The 17,383-nt window shown below is 31.9% G+C and overlaps 1 protein-coding gene and 1 long non-coding RNA gene across 2 annotated transcripts in view; one reads left to right on the top strand and one right to left on the bottom strand.

Moving 5' to 3' along the window:
- LOC140058196 (uncharacterized) overlaps positions 1-17,383 on the bottom strand; it is a 57,556-nt gene that overhangs the window by 12,137 nt on the left and 28,036 nt on the right. The window lies entirely within an intron of this gene.
- LOC140058522 (uncharacterized) lies at positions 1,468-4,644 on the top strand. The gene is made up of 4 exons (XR_011847018.1): positions 1,468-1,794; positions 2,909-2,999; positions 3,455-3,519; positions 4,156-4,644. It is a non-coding gene; the product is annotated as an uncharacterized lncRNA (long non-coding RNA).

The raw sequence follows: 17,383 nt of genomic DNA, 5'->3' as shown, positions 1-17,383 counted from the left end.
CATTATGACAAGAACTGAAGAATATGATATGCTGTTAGTGCTGAATTCAATTTTGTGTCATATAGTATACATGCAAACACTACAGTATAATCTGCATACATATTACATACAGTGTAGAAAAGGTGAAATTACGGGACCCGCCATTTATTCCAATTTTTAACATGGCAAAGGTATCAAAATGAAACACTTAGATAGCAATTTCAGAAGGAAATTATCTTAGGAACAACATATTAACGTGTAGAAGAAATTTGAATACGTAAAATATAGATGCGCACCCTTTTAAATGTGATGAACTATTACGCAAAATATGAAAATACGACTTTTTTTATTTAACTGGCCATATGATGACGTCACAACATCCGATTTGCCTATGTTTACATGATTTTGTATCTACAATCCAATATCTTCCAGAAAACGTTTTAATCGTGATTATCAAATTTTATTCTTACGAGCTATAACAGATTAAAATTTTCTGTAAAGATGAAATTAATGCCACATGTAATTTAAATTTTTAGGCATGATGACGTCATAATAATTAAAATATTTTTAACTCATGCGAAAGATAGTTGATTGACCTAGACAATATCAAAATCGGGGTGAAAATGGAAAATGGATAAGTGGAGATGCGCTCTATTAAATGTGATGAGCTATGACGAAAGATACAAAAATCCTCAATTTTATATTCGCGTGGCCATACGATGACGTTAAAATGTCCGGTTAGCCATATTAATACATGATCCGATATCTACAACTCATCAACTTCCGGAATATGTCATCCACAAAAAGTTGACCGTGTAGTTTAGAAATTACGACTGTTTAAAAAAAGGCATAATTTTGACAAAATTTTGTACTTTTTCATCAAAAACGTGCGCAAATTGTCCAATTCGACGTGCTCGTATGACGTAACTTTAAGTCGAAAGTGTTTAAAAGTTGGTAAAATTACTATAAAAGGCTGGAAAAACATAAATCACTCGAAAAAAATATGTTTTTAATACTACGTGCGCACCGCACACGCAAAAATGTGCGCACGCGTGGGAATTTTTTACATGCTTAAAATGACATGAAACGCGTAGAAAGTTGATTAGAAATAAATTTTGCGCATTTTGAAATTTTAAATGCGCGTGCACGCGTAAGTTTTTGTAAAACATGCCATTTTTAGTGCACTAACAATTTGCCCTTGATATGACTTAAATTTTCATAAAGGGTAAAAAAGAAATTACTCTTGGTTTTTAAGCTATGATCAATCATTAAAAATCATAAAATCGCGCGCAAGTCACGTTGCGCAACTCTGACGTCATTCAAAATAGGAGATGCACAACTTCACATAAATGCCCACATGTTGTCAAAGTTATAAAATGTTATGTTTACACATTTTAGAGAAACGTGACTCACAAAAAAATGGGAAAGAAATAAGAAGAATACAGAAAAAACTAGATTTGAACTCGTCACTTTGACGAGTTCGGGTTATCCGCCGCGCAAACGCAACGTGCAATATACACGTAGAGATACCTGCCTACTACGTGGAAACTATTTTCGTTTTTCGTTTCATATTAGTCTTTTTGGCGAATATTGCATGCCATACTGTGTATGTGAAATTTGAGCGAGCGGAAGATGTATTATATAGGGAGGAAAGGAGAAAAAGTGTTGACGACGTGGATAACTAGACTCCATGTTGATTTTACAGAGTCGCTCTGAAAATATTACAAATTGTATTCTATATCGAATCGCAACGTCGGCGAATAATAATAATAACAAAACTCAAGTTTGTTAAGATTTCAATACTATAAGAAATAGGTAAGAAATTATGTGGATTGTTTGATTTGTAGTTTTGTTTACGTAGGCTAGGCCTATGTGAATGTGGGTTACACAGGCGGAAGGCTTGTTTGTAGTTTTTGTGATTGGTGGCCACAGCGGAATGTTTTCTGTGGATGGCGTGTATACCGTGTAGTCACATGGTCTCTCTACTGATCGTTATTACACAAATTTAGAGCAATGAATTTGTAACGAATTCCGTTAAATAAACAACTTTATACATATTTTATTGATATTTCCAATGTTGATATATAAAATAAATTACTATAAAACGTAATTAGCCTAGCTAGGCCTAGGCCCTAAGGCCTAGTAGGCCTATATGTAATTTATATTTTAGGGGAAAATGGCGTAGGCGGCTAGGCCTAGTGTTCATACAATTGTCGACCGAGGGCGCAATTTGTTTACAACGTTCGATGTTTTTCGGCGATGTTTTAGACCCTATATTTCGAAAACTACAAGTCAGATTTTCGTAATTCTTTTTTTATTAGAATATTGACACAAAATACTAACAGATATTGTTTGAATTGGTTGAAAAATAACAACTTTTAATTTTGCATCGTTATCCCTACTACCTAGCCTAGTTAGTAGGCCTAATAGATGTCAAAATCGTAACTTCTAAATTGGGGATTGTCCTCCTTCTATATGAATAGTTTGTTCACTTTTAGTCTTACTTACTGAGTAGTCTGGGAAAATTTTTCTTAAAATAATTATCAACGTAGACTTAGTAAGTAGGCTATTAGACTGTATTATATTATTAGGACTTATACACTTTCCTATCTAGGGCCTAGGCATAGGAACGTGATTGTTAAAAAATAAAACACTGTTTATGGTAGTTCGGCTGTACTGTAGGTTTATGGAGTTTTATATGCTGGTTTTCCTAGCCTAGGCCTAGCTTATATTATTAGAAATTTATTAAATAATGAACTAAATTTGTTTTAATTATATATACAGTATAAATATTAGACTAGCTTACAAAAAAATATTAAGAAAAGGGGCATTTGAGTAGTATATATAAATAGTATTTTCGCTTCTTGATATCAATTGGATTACTGTACTATTTTTACATGAAGTTTCTCTTTATATGTTTTGTTTTTAGGTTCTACCTGTTGTAGTATTAGCTGTGCTGAACATCTGCCAGATTGTTTCTGCTGTTATAGTTTTTTTAAGCTAATAACCTCTTAAATTTTGTAAGTAAAGAAAATAAATTATTTATTTATTTGATATTGATGGTACCGGGATCTCACTGATAGGGAGTATCATATTTTTTTAGCCAGTTATATTACAGAAGATTGACATAATTTAGATAAAGGAACTGTTTTAAATAATTGTTTGGTTCAAATGGAATAAAAATATAGGCCCTAATCATTCTGTTCTTAGCTATGCTATGAGATTGTGAGGAAATAGACATTGATTGAGAATAGTATGGTAGTTGAATTGGGACCGCGTGTCTTAAAATAATTGTTATTCAACGTATACTTGGTTGGTGAAATTCTTTGTCACTTGGTTGGTAAAATTATTTGTCCATTAAATCATTGTAATTAGATAGTTGTATGTAAATACTGAAAATTATCAATAATATGATGAATATTTCTGTTAAATTTGTATTAAAAATATATTTTTCTTGTATGTTTGTATTTTGTAGATTGTACAGTAGCTGTGAAGACAGTGACTACATAATAGGTTGCACCTTTCTCATACATTGTTTATGTGAGTCTTTGGTAAATGAGTTTACTGTAGATTGGCTAGAGGGTAGACTCCAAAATTATTGCAGTTAATAAGTGATTCTTCATTGAGAGGAGAGGGGACCCAACAGTATGGCGGCTGTAATTGACTATTGAACACACCTGCCATGCTTTATACGCAGTCATGCACTACCACTGCTAGCATTGATTGTATATACGTAATACGGCATGAACAGAATTTGTTATGTTATATTATTATTTGATATATATTAAACATATTTACGGTGGCCATATTTATGGTTTACTTCTTGTTTTTATCACTTTCATGTCCGCCCGATAGCCAATCTATATAAGTTCATTGGAGTTGGTAGATTATCTATGAAAGGGGAGTGAATTGTCTTTTTGTTCTTGTCTCTGCCCTTTATAACATACAATACTGAATGCTGACCATATTGTCTGTGTTCTGAAAAATAATAATACTATTGCACAATTAAATTAGACCAATATACTCTGAACATTTTCAGATTTTAATATCAGATGTAGATATAGCCCTATTGATATAATACTCATCTTCACATATTTGGTGGTGAGTTGGCCTTATTTGTTTTGGTAGTCCAAATATTTCATGTCTGAACTTTTCTTTTTCTTTATTTCATTGCAGGTACCTGACTGTTATAATATTATTAACCCACTGGATCTCAGAAGAGATCCGAATCTCAGAAGAGATTCTGCTCTCAGAAGAGAGTGCCAACGAGGGTTTAGCATAACAAACAGAATTATCAAACAGAATTTCAAATAGAACTTACACAAAAATATTAAGCAGAAGCTTAAATAGACAGAAGTCTTGAAAAAAAATATCAAGCAAAAGCTTGAAAGAGAATTATTTGTAGAAACAAGTACAAAATACTGTACTAACAAGCATTAAGTAATAGGTATTGCTGTAAAACAAAAGGAATAATTTGCAAAAGAATAGAATTCTACCTATATATCTTTGATTGATAATTAGTTTGTAGAAGCTAACTATTAAGAAGCCAGCAAAAGATATATCAATAAAGAGAAACAAAAATTGACGTGAAATTTAAATCATAGAATCCAAAGATAATATTAACTTGAATATTTTTTTATAGAATTTTAATTACCAAATATTTTGCTGTAGCCAATATTGTTTTAAAGTTTGAATCGATTAAAAGAGTGAAATCAAATATCAAGTGGAACTTAATTGTAACATTTATTCAAATTGTAGAAGACATATAAATTGTTTTTGAATTTGAAATTTGAGTTCAGTATTTTGAAGGAATTTTTGCATAATGGATACAAAATTCATAACAATAGTTTATGGTCTATTGTTGTTAGTGATTGTCTTAGTAATATTTTTATGTAAGTATGCGACTAAAGAAGTGACAAGTAAGGAGTGCAACATTGTCAAAACAGCTGGTAATGTTGATAGTGGAATTATGGATAAAGCAACAGAATTTAAAACAGTCATGGATGACATCTTGGACCTACTTGATGAATGCTGTTCAACTAAGAATGTCGAAGATGTAAACACTATAAAAAATGAAAGTGAAGATACAGGTAATGCCTATTGTGAATGTATCAAAGATACAACTGAATTTAAAGAAGTAGTTGATGATATCCTGAACATATTATCTTATGGTACAGCGCTTATTTCAGAGTTTGATAAATGTGATCTGTGTAGTGTTGAAGTGAAAGCAGAGGACATTTACATAACATGTGACTGCTGCAGTAAACATTTTCATGTGACATGTGTAAGAAATAGTTTTGAAGACAAACTATGTGATTCCAGAGTAATTTGGATTTGTTCATTGTGTGGGTATAGTAATTTTGCTAATAATATGTTGGGTGAAATAGGTATGCCCTGTCATTTCAATAGGTATACGATTCTAGAACCTAATGATTCTGTCACTGCAGACTTTCCCGAATTAACGAAAAATAAAGAAAAACGTAATAATGCCAAATTAAAATGTCAACAAACAGGAAGTGAAGATTTACTTGGTAATGATTGGATAAGGGTGAGATCAAAGAAAAGAACCGACAACAGAAAAAAAAGATGTAAAAATAGAGGAAATAAGAAAAGGGGAAAGCGCGTTATAAATGGTATAATTATAGAACCAGGTGTAAAATATATTGGTAAAGGTGTAAAAGATTTCTATGAAAGACGATATACTAACAAAGTAGAATGGAACATGAATAAAAGTACTTGCAGAGAATACAAGGAAAATGACGAAACGAATGGTAAGCCTATGTGTGATGTTTTGAAAAATACAAAAGTAACAAACGGAATACAACAACAATCAGGTGGTGGTTTGAAACGTTCACGAAATAACAAGGGTCGTTTTGTCAAAAGTAAGAAGATTGATAACAAAGAATCACAAGATAATATGGACCTGAATTTAAAACACCACAAGAATGATTGCGATAATATGGAACAGATTGGCGAAGATACTATTTTAAAGAACATGGGTAAAAATAACAATTTAGAAATGAAAACTGATGACGACTTTAAAATGAAATGTACTGAAGAAAACGACAACACAGCGACTGACGATGTGAAAGCACAAAATAGTAGCAAAATGAATGACAGAACTAATAGATTTGATAGTAATGTTGCAGATCATAAAAATCAAACATGTGCAAGTTGTGAATTTGAGGAAAACGAAGTATCGATAATTGATGACGGATCCAAAAAAGCAGTGACTGAAAAAATTATGTCCCATACTAAACCTAAATGTGACCAACATACTATCGATGTGGATATTGAAGTTTTAACAAAAAATTATTTTTCGGAAGAATTGATAATCGATGAGGGACCAAAACAAAAGAATACAACAATAAGGCAGAATACACAATCAATAAATGAATTACAACTATATAATAGTAATGATAATAACATAACTCTAGCACAGGGTAGTTTCAATCAAGGGAATTATAGATTTGGCTTTGCAGGTGGTAAACAGTGTGTTGCAAATAGTCTTGTAGCTATTCTTTATTCTACAAAGAGGAATGGAAATGAATTTTACACCAAAGACCTTGATACAATATTGACTCTTGGAAACGAGTTGTACTGTTACATTCAGAAAGATTCCACTATGGATGAGGACCTTTTGATGATTTCAGAACTACCGAAAGAATTGGATATTTTGGATAACACCTTTGTAATATCTCCCAAAGAATCAGTGTTTGGCATAATAGATGGGAATCTCGAATTGATGGCTGAATATGGAGCCTTATCATTACACCAAGCTCTTGAACAAGAATTACACCAACATGATGCATTTTTTATGAATTTCAATAGAAGCACATTTTCTATTATCAAACGTGTAAATGGTTTCCTTATATTTGATCCACATGCAAGAGATCGTATTGGTTGTGTTAGTGAGCATGGAAAGAGTATTTTACTTTACAGTACATCTTGTCAAGGTGTGTACGATTATTGTATAAGATTAGCAAGGTCAATGAACTGTAATTTACATGAAACCGAATTTGAACTGACTGGTGTAAATGTTCAAAATAAGTCTATGTTTTTATGTTCCGCTTCAGCTGTCATGTTAGATGATAATTGTGAACAAAACAACTTAGAAAATATCGATGTTGATGAACCTAGTACGTCTTACCAGCATAAATGTAGTACAAGATTACCTGACAAGAATATTGATTCCAAAGTTAAAGGCCAAAAACATAATGTATCATCAAGTAATGGACGGCAAAGTGATAGTGATATTGAAATTGTTAATGTTCAGTATGGAGAAAGACCTGACAAGAACTTTAAATTTATTCCGATCTCAGAAGCACAAAAGAAAAACATGTGTAATGAAGTAGGCATTCATTGTGACCATACCGGTAAGAATTGTGGTATTAACAGAGCTAGTCTGATTGGACATCCTCTTCAAATTACGAATATTACAGGTGATGGTAATTGTTTTTATCGTGCAATTTCATACATTATTTCTGGGACTGAAGATAATCATTTACTTTTAAGAAAAGCGATTACTAATCATTTATTGGAGACTGATGACTTATTTATTAATACATTTAGTCATGAATATAGATCAGTCAAGGAATATGTGTTTAAAAAAAGAGTTATGGATAATGGAACGTGGGCGTCCAATACTGAAATAAGTGCAATGGCAAACTTGCTTAAGACAGATATTTATTCATTCAATGATCAACTTTTGATGTGGCAATTGTTTTCTGCTAAAAAGCCCGGAAGAATAGATGATGTTACAACTGATAATGGTATATATATTGTGTACACCATGAATGTACATTTTAATGTAGTGGAATCTGTCGATGTCGGTCAAAATTATGTTCAAGAAAAAACAGAGATGATTTGTTTGAAAAATAATTCTTCAACAAAGAAACGAAAGCTAATGAGAAAAGAAACATGTGACACATTTGAAGACATAGAACCAAAACACAAACATAGTAAAACAGTCGAAAGTTCTGAAAGTAAAGTAAGAATTTTGAAAGGAAAAAAGAAAAAATCTTATAGAAATAGAAAAGAAAAGCAAAAGAATCTACAAAGAATGAAACGGCAAAAAGATAAATCAGAAGAAACAAATAATAATAGAAACAAATATCAAAGTGACCCTGAGTACAGAGAAGAAAAAAAACGTAAAGTAAAGGAAGCACAAAAAATAAGATATGGTGATGATGATTATAAATTCAAAAAAAGGAAGGAAAACAGCGAAAGACAACACAAAATGTATAGATGTGAACCTGAATATAATGTTAAAGTACGAAATAAAGCGAGACATAATTACAAAATTAATTTTGATTACCGATTAACCAAAAAAGAGAAAAATTTGAAAAGATACCACAATGATAAAATATTTAGACATAACACAAAATCCAAAAATAAATTCAAATTTTCCGAAAAATATCACAGTGACAAAAAATTTAGAATAAATTTGAGGCAAAAATTTGTATCAAAGTATCGTAATAATTCCAAATTCAGAGAAACCTTAAAGCAAAAATTAGCTGATAAGTATCGGAATAATTTAAAATTTAGTCAAAGGTATAAGGAAAAATTAGCAGAGAAGTATCGGAGTAATTCGAAATTTAGACAAAATTGTAAGCTGAGATTGTCAGAAAAATATCGTGTCAATTTGGAATTCAGACAAAAGTGTAAACAAAGTTGTAAGCAAAGATTTACAGAAAAATATCATCGTGATCCAGTGTTCCGAAAAAAAGTTTTTAAGAAAAACCAGAAGAATATGGAAAAGAGAAAAACAGAAAAGAGTAATTTTGAGTTTATTTTGAAAAACTTCAGGGAAAAAATTTCTCGTGGTCCTGAATATATTTGTTGTGTATGCTTTAAATTGTTATTCCAAAATCAAGTTATGAAGTGTTCTAAAGCTAAGTACGAAAATAGGACGTGTATAAATGAAAAGTATTTGCATATTTGCAATAACAAATGTAATAATCCTTGTCAATTTGTCGAATCACCAAGATATCATTTATGGATTTGTTTCACATGCCACAGGAAATTGTTAAATGGAAAAGTCCCCGCAGAGGCTAATTCAAACAATTTAGAACTGCATGATATTCCTCCTGAGCTTGAGTGTTTAAATAATTTAGAGCAGCACTTGATAGGATTAAATATTCCTTTTATGAAATTAATGAATTTACCCAAAGGTGGACAGCATGGAATACATGGTCCAGTCGTATGTGTACCATCAAATACTATTGAAACCGTGAAAATGCTGCCTAGACCAGAGGCTGATGATCAATTAATATCCGTAAAATTGAAGCGAAAGTTGTCTTACAAAAGTTATTATAAATATAAATTTGTTAACACAGCTAATGTTATTCAAGCTCTTGAATATTTACAAGATCACAACAAATGGTACTTTGATGTAGCTATTAATGAAGAATGGCACAATTATTTATCTAAAGAAAATATCGGAAGTGGAGATAATAATAATAATCAAACATGTATAGACAACAACGAAGAAGAAGAAGTAGAAGACCGATTGAGTGGTGCTGTTTTTGACACAAGTCTTCAACCTGTTGACAGGCGACAAAATTTGGTTGATGAATATTTTCGTGATATAATTTGTTGTGCGCCTTGTGAAAACAATAGCCCCGTTGCATTGTTAAAGAATGAAAGTAATGAAGCAAAATCATTTCCAGTGTTATTTCCAACAGGTCAACCAACATTCCATGACACCAGAGATGTTAAAATAACACTTGGACGTTATTTCCACAACAGATTAATGCATGTAGATAACAGATTTGCAAAAAATGCTGAATTCATATTTTATGCTCAATCTTTATATGAACTTCAACAAATTTTATCAAGTATTTCCATTGCATTGCGAAAGGGATCAAGTAAAAAGGATGATTTTAGCAAAGTAACTGTTGCAGATTTAAAAAATGTTAACACAATTGAGGACATTTTAAAATCTGACAAGGGTTATAAATTTTTAAAACAAATACGTGGGACTCCACCATACTGGCAAGCAACACAGAAGGACGTAATGGCAATGGTTAGACAGATTGGCAAACCAACATTTTTTCTTTCATTCTCAAGTGCTGACTTCCGTTGGAAAGAAATAATGACTACATTATTAAGTCAAACAGGAGACAAAAGAAACATTGATGAATTAGAATGGGCAGATAAATGTAATTTGTTGAAGTCGAATCCAGTAACTGTTGCGAGAATGTTTGACAAACGTTTTCACACTTTTTTGAAAAATGTAATTTTGTCTGAATCAAAACCTATTGGTAAAGTTGTAGATTATTTTTACCGAATTGAATTTCAAATGAGAGGAAGTCCACATGTTCATATGTTAGTTTGGGTTGAAAATGCTCCTGTTTTTTGTTCAGATGAAGATAAGGAAGTTATTAATTTTGTTGATAAATATATTTCTTGTTCTGTTCCATGTCAAACTGTAGATCCTGAATTGAATGAAATTGTTACCAGTGTGCAGATTCACAGTAAAAGGCATTCTAAATCGTGTAAGAAGAAAGGAACAATTTGTAGATTTAACTTTCCAAGACAACCTTCTCAAAAAACATTTGTTATGAGACCTACTGTGAGTGAAGGTAATGATGATACTAAACAAGCAAAAGACTTATTAACCTCAGTAAAAGAGGCTGTGACTAATGAAGAACCATATGAAAATGCCAAAGAACTTTTCAAAAGTTTAGGTATTACACAAAGTGCATTTGAGAAGGCAAATAATTGTATAGCTACTGAAGAAAAGATTGTTATGAAGAGAAACCCTCAAGACGCATGGGTAAATCAGTATAATCCTTCCTTATTAAGAGCATGGAATGCTAATATGGATATTCAGTATATAACAAATGTATATGCATGTATTACTTACGTTGTGCAATATTTGTCAAAATCTGAACGGGAAATGGGCTTACTTTTATCTCATACAGCATCAGAAGTGAAAGAAGGAAATGAAGATGCTAGACAAAGTTTACGAAAAATTGGTAATGTGTACATGAATAATCGAGAAGTTTCTGCCCAAGAAAGTGTTTATCGTGTCTGTGGTTTGAGATTAAAGGAATGTTCAAGGAAAGTGGAATATATTCCAGTAGGACCTAATCCTGTTAGAATGAGTTTACCACTAAGTGTAATTAAAAACAAAGCAGATGATAACGATTGTGCCTGGTTGCCAAATAAGCTTGATAAATATAAAGCTCGACCTAATAGTTTTGAATTTAATAAAATGTGCCTTGCAACATTTTGTTCTAATTATAGAATATTAAGTACATCAGAAATGAAAGGAAAAAAAAAGAATGTATTTAAATTAAAAAAGCAATTTGGATTCATACAAAAAAGAACGAAAACTAGCAATGCTATAGTCCGATACCCTCGGTTTCATATGGATAGAGATCCTGACAAATATTATCTAAGTATATTGCAGTTATTTTTACCGTTTCGAAATGATGAACAGTTAAAACCACCAAATTTTCAAACATATGAACAATTTTATGAGGACGGATCTGTTAAATTATGTGGTAATCGTAAATTGCAAAGAGTAAAGTCCATAGTTCAAGGAAACATGAAACAGTATGAAAAAAGTGCTGACGATGTTGAAGACGCAAAAGAGTTTTTAGCAAAATTTGGACCACAAGAAGATGCATGGAGTCTTTTATGTCCAGAAACTGAAAAAGAAAGGTTAGACAATCCAAAGCCAAATGTAGACATCGATGATGAAGAAAACGAATTTTTCATTCCAGATTTTGGACTTCAAAAAAATCATACATCTAAGGTAGAGTCTAATTCATCTTATATTTCAAGACCAGAATTAAACAAAATGATTCGATCTTTAAATGAAAAACAACAACATATATTTTATAAGACAAGACAATGGTGCTTAGACAAAGTTAATGGTAAACGACCTGAACCATTTTACACTTTCATAACTGGAGGCGCTGGTACTGGGAAAAGTCATTTGGTAAATTGTATTTTTAATGAAGGAACACGCATTCTTGGCAAAATTATGGAGAACCCTGATGATTTGTCAATATTAAAATTAGCTCCTACAGGGATTGCAGCATATAATATTAAAGGTCAAACAATACATAGCGCTTTGTCTATCCCGATTAGTATCTCATTTCCATATCAACCACTTGGAGAAGAAAAAATAAGTGCACTTCGTAATCAGTTGAGTCAGTTGCAGATTGTTATTATAGATGAAATATCAATGGTAAATCAAAGGTTACTTTGGTATGTTCATGGAAGATTAAGGCAAATCAAGCAAGTACGCAATGACAGTCCATTTGGTAATATTTCAGTAATTGCAGTTGGTGATTTTTATCAGTTGCCCCCTGTGATGGGTACTTCTTTATATAAAGATACATTTGAAAGCTCATTGTGGATAGATAACTTTAAGCAAGTACAGTTAGGTCAAATCATGAGACAAAAAGAAGATAAAGAATTTGCTCTATTGTTAAACAAACTGCGTACAAAAGAAAGAAATGAATGTTTGTCTGATAAAGATTTATTAGTTTTAAAATCACGTGAAACAGGTAAAGAATGTGAAGATGCTGTTCATATTTACCCGTGTAACAAGCAAGTGAATGAATGGAATAAGAAAATGTTGCATAAGACATGTACAGATATTGTATGCATTGAAGCAGAGGATGTTGTGGTTAACAGCAAGAAACAAAACAAAAAATGTAACAAACCTCAAAAATCACGTCAATCTAGTTTATTAAATTATTTGTGGATTGCACTTAATGCCAGAGTGATGTTGATTAAAAATGTAGATGTTAAAAAAGGATTAACAAATGGATGTATGGGACATGTTGAAGAAATAATTAAGACCAGTCAAAGCGCTAAACCAGTATCTATTAAAGTGAAATTTGACAATAATGAAATTGGTGTTCAGGCAATTGAAATGTTTCAGGAATCTATTGGGAACAAATATAGTCGAAAGCAGTTTCCTCTCAAATTAGCATATGCATGCACAGTTCATAAAGTGCAAGGAATGACAATGAATAAAGCACTGGTTTCTCTTAAAAATACTTTTGCGCCTGGACAAGCATACGTAGGACTCAGTCGTGTTACATCAATATCTGGACTTACCATTGAAAACTTTAATCCCAAGCTGATTTATTGTGATCCACACATACAGAAATGCTTATATAAAATGACCCTTTGCAAAAAAGCCGTATACGATCCGTATACGCTGAAAACGTATACGACGTATACGGATCGTATACGATTTCACTGTTTACATTATTTCCACTCTGTTGCTCCACAAAGAGTTTGCGTCGTATACGTTTAGCTTACGTAACGTATACGTTGTTTATTCATGATAAGAATATCGTATACGGGACGTATACGAATCATATACGAACAAACTAGGCCATTTTATAAATTATAATAGCAGTAATGAGTAGAATAGAGCTAAATAAAACATTTAAATTGTCATTACAACAAATACGTACGTAGGCTCTGGCCTAGCCCTACTAGGGCTAGGCCTCTAGCTAGCACCAGCCATTAGATAGGCCTCTAGTAGTATTAATAAGTAGTAGGAGCTAGAACATAAGATCATATTTATTTCTATATTTATTAGATAGCCTAGGCTACCGATAAAATTCAAACAACGTTTTTCGCAAGTAAATAAAGTACGCTAAACAGGTATACTACTAGGTCTAGGTAGGCCTAGAAAAAACAAGGGGCCATTTTCACAAATCGACGATGTTGTTTGCAGTTTTCCTTTATAAAAAATGACAGAGGTCAGTAAGTGCAGCCGCCGACGACGACCGAGCGTCGCTCGGTTGCCTACAGTTCCAACTCGTGGTCGACTCGGCTCCCTGGTGGCCAATCATGCATATCATCGGGTGAATCATCGGGTTCGTCGTTCTCAATTCGTCACGCCACGTGCGAGCTTTGGGTGGTCAAATTACATCGTTATGTTAAGCGATATTATTCCGCGACGTGTGTTGTAGCAATGGAGATGGAGTAACAATAATTCGGCAATGCCGAAGAGGAAAACCATGACCCAAAACAGAAGTAATAATTATTATTTAACGATGAATACATTCGGATTTTGAATATATATAAATTGTATGAATTATGAATTATATATGAATAAAAAAAACACAATTAGTGGTGATAGTAAATACAATTATATCGAATCTCAATTTATTCCCGGTAGCGAACAGATTGAATTGCTTTCATTATTTCTGCTTGGTGATTAAGAAATCATAAAACATATCTTTCTTTATTTTCATGGTATTCCAATAATTGTTTAAAAAATAACTACCCTCAACTTTAAATAACAAATTAAATAAGTCTACTAAACATTGTTGATTTCCCATGGACCCAACAATACCCCAACTATTTCATTAATAATTGTTTATTTGTAACAGTTTATTTGAAATCCTTGTCCTTTGTTAATTCAATTGTGTGACAATTAAATTAGATTGTACATGCTTATGCTGTATATTATGTAAAAAGATGATTCAGGGTATATATCAGATTCTTAAAAAAGATCAACACTTTGAATTCTTAAAATGTGTTCTATATCTTTATTTGGAGTTAGACTCGTACTACATTCATTAAAATGATAGCTTATTTTCACAATGAGTGTACCACAGACTCTTTTCCTTGGCGTATTTTCCCCAGGCCTAGTTAACTCTTTGTTTACTGGAGCTGCTGCATATTCGATATATACAATTACAATATGCCTATAGCCTAGCTAGCTAGAAGTCATCGAATTTACTATCTACCTGGGCCTACTGTAACTAGGCCTACATCCCATTTTTTTTTTATGGTGAGTCAAAACCCGTAGCCAAAAAATCAACAATGATGATTGAAAATGAATGAAATCTGATCCATCCATGTGATGCATGCATGCAGCGCACATAACACAGGCACGTTTTGGGCGAATTTATTTGGATCATTCCATATATATAATAGGGAGCCACATGTATTCTACATTTTTATTAAATCGTAATTTATGGATTTTACTTACTCGTTTTAAATTTAATATACTGCGGGCCCAATTTAATATTTACTTATTTATTTCCAAGTACATTAATATTATTTAAAGCACTTTCAAATTAATAACAGCACATTTTGTGTGATTCACTTATTAATGGAACATACAAAAGGTAAAGAAATAGCAGAGGGGATAAACAAGACAGAACAGCCTGGGTGGGTTTTTATGCTTGCTAGAAAAACAACGTCTAGTAAAATACAGCACCAAATTTTCATTCGCGAAAACTATGAGCTAAATCATCATAGGGAATTTAATGTACATATACCGACTGAAAAAAAACCAAATTGTACATTAATTATTGAAGTCAAGATGCTCCTGCGATCGTAAACGTATGCTATCGTCGTCTTGTAAAAAGAGGGACAGTCCCTTTTCGCTTGGTAATACGATGCCGTTTGTATACACGCGTCGTCGTATACGGATCATATACGGATCGTATACGGAGCGTATAATTAGGAAATTGTTTATAAATGATCGTATACGGTTCGTATGTGTTTATTATGCGGGCAGGAACTTCCGAATTGACGTATACGTTTCGTATACGAAGTGGACTTCCTATACGAAACATATACGAAACGTATGTAAATCGTATACGTTCGTATACGGTTTTTTTGCAAAGGGGAATTCATACGTACCATATGATAAACAAAGTCATGATTTGGATTCTAATTTTTCAATAATGTTACATAACATTCAAGGACTTAAACAACACTTTGTTGATTTTCAGTGTAATGATTTGTTTATGAATTCTAGTATTATATGTCTAACTGAAACATGGTTGAATAAGGATGACGATTTTTTTGATGTAGATATACAGCCGTATAAATTGTATCATCAATCAAGATATGACTCATATTCTAATAGGAATGATGTGACTTCAAAATTAAAAAATCTGGCTCATGGTGGCGTTGCTGTGTATTCAAAGAACACGTTTTCAAGCAGATTAAACATATGTATTATTGATATAGAGGCAATTTCATTTTTAATAACAAGTCCAATTTCAGTTGTTGTGTCTGTAATTTATCGACCTCCAAGTTATGATATGAAACAATTCTGTCAGCATTTGAGCAAATTATTGGAAGAGATACATAAAGTATGTACTAAATGTATTATAATGGGTGATTTCAATGAAAATCTTTTCAAAAAACCTTCTAAAGTGAATACATTAATGTTAGAGAATGGGTATCAACAACATGTCACAAGTTCTACAACTGAAAATAATACATTGATTGATCATGTCTATAGCAAAGGTCTTGATTCGGTACAGGCTGAAGTAATTCCAATATATTATAGCTATCATGAAGCCATTCAAATTAAATTTTAATTGCAATATTTTACATTTTTCAACTTAATGTTGTTTTAAGAATATTATATTATATTACGTTTAATAAACGAAAAAACAACAAGATAAAATGGAATATATACTGTTTTGTCACTACAATCATGTGCAATCCTGGTAAAGATAAACTGAAAAATATATTAATATATAGTTAATCCACACGAAAGTGAAACTAAAAAAAACATGTTTTGTAAAGAATTTGAAAGTCGAATTTTTACAAGAACTTGAGTAAAAGAACTTCCTGAATACGAACTGAAAATATAACTTGAAAAAGAGTATAAAGACATACTTAAAGTTAGTATGTCTCTCTGTGAATGAGAGGCAGGGAACTCTAACCTCGTACTGGAGAAACAATACCAGGTGAGTAAAATACATTTCTATCTTTATTTACGAATCATGGGCATATTAATCTCATCTCTATTATAGTATGAATATTGTTCTGCAATTTGAATATTATTTTATTTAGTTTTTTCCTTTTTAGGTGTACAATGGAATGTTTTTATTTCTTCAAGGAAAATGGTATCCATTTTAAGGCACCTATCAATGCAGTCATTCGCTCTTTCACACGCTGCAAAGCATTCAGTTATTGATATAAGATTAATAGGCCTATCGTAATGTAGTTCATTAGAGATTTAATTTCAGATAATTTTAAATGAGAATCGTGTATTGATGTATCAATAAATATGTGTCTAATAAATTCACGATGACCAACTAAGCTAAAAGTACTGATCACAGTGTATATCAACAGTACAAATATATAAACTATAATATTGCCAGTGTCTAACTTTCAATAATACTATATCTGCATTAAAATTAAATAACTCACGTAATTTTAATTTTGTTATATGATGGCGTATTAAAATGTTATAAACGTATATGAAAGAGAATTGATTGAGTAAAAACATATCAAAATCTAGCAGAAAATATTGTATGCATTAGTATAGCGCGATGAGCTCTATTGAATGGGATTCACTAGTACAAAATAGAAAAAAATCCTATATTTGAAATTCGAGTGGCCATATGGTGACGTCAGAACATCTGGTAGGTACAACTTTTAC

The sequence above is a fragment of the Antedon mediterranea genome, chromosome 9 (assembly GCF_964355755.1).
Source record: "Antedon mediterranea chromosome 9, ecAntMedi1.1, whole genome shotgun sequence".
NCBI classification, from domain to species: Eukaryota; Metazoa; Echinodermata; class Crinoidea; order Comatulida; family Antedonidae; genus Antedon; species Antedon mediterranea.
This window is presented reverse-complemented; position numbering and strand designations above follow the sequence as displayed.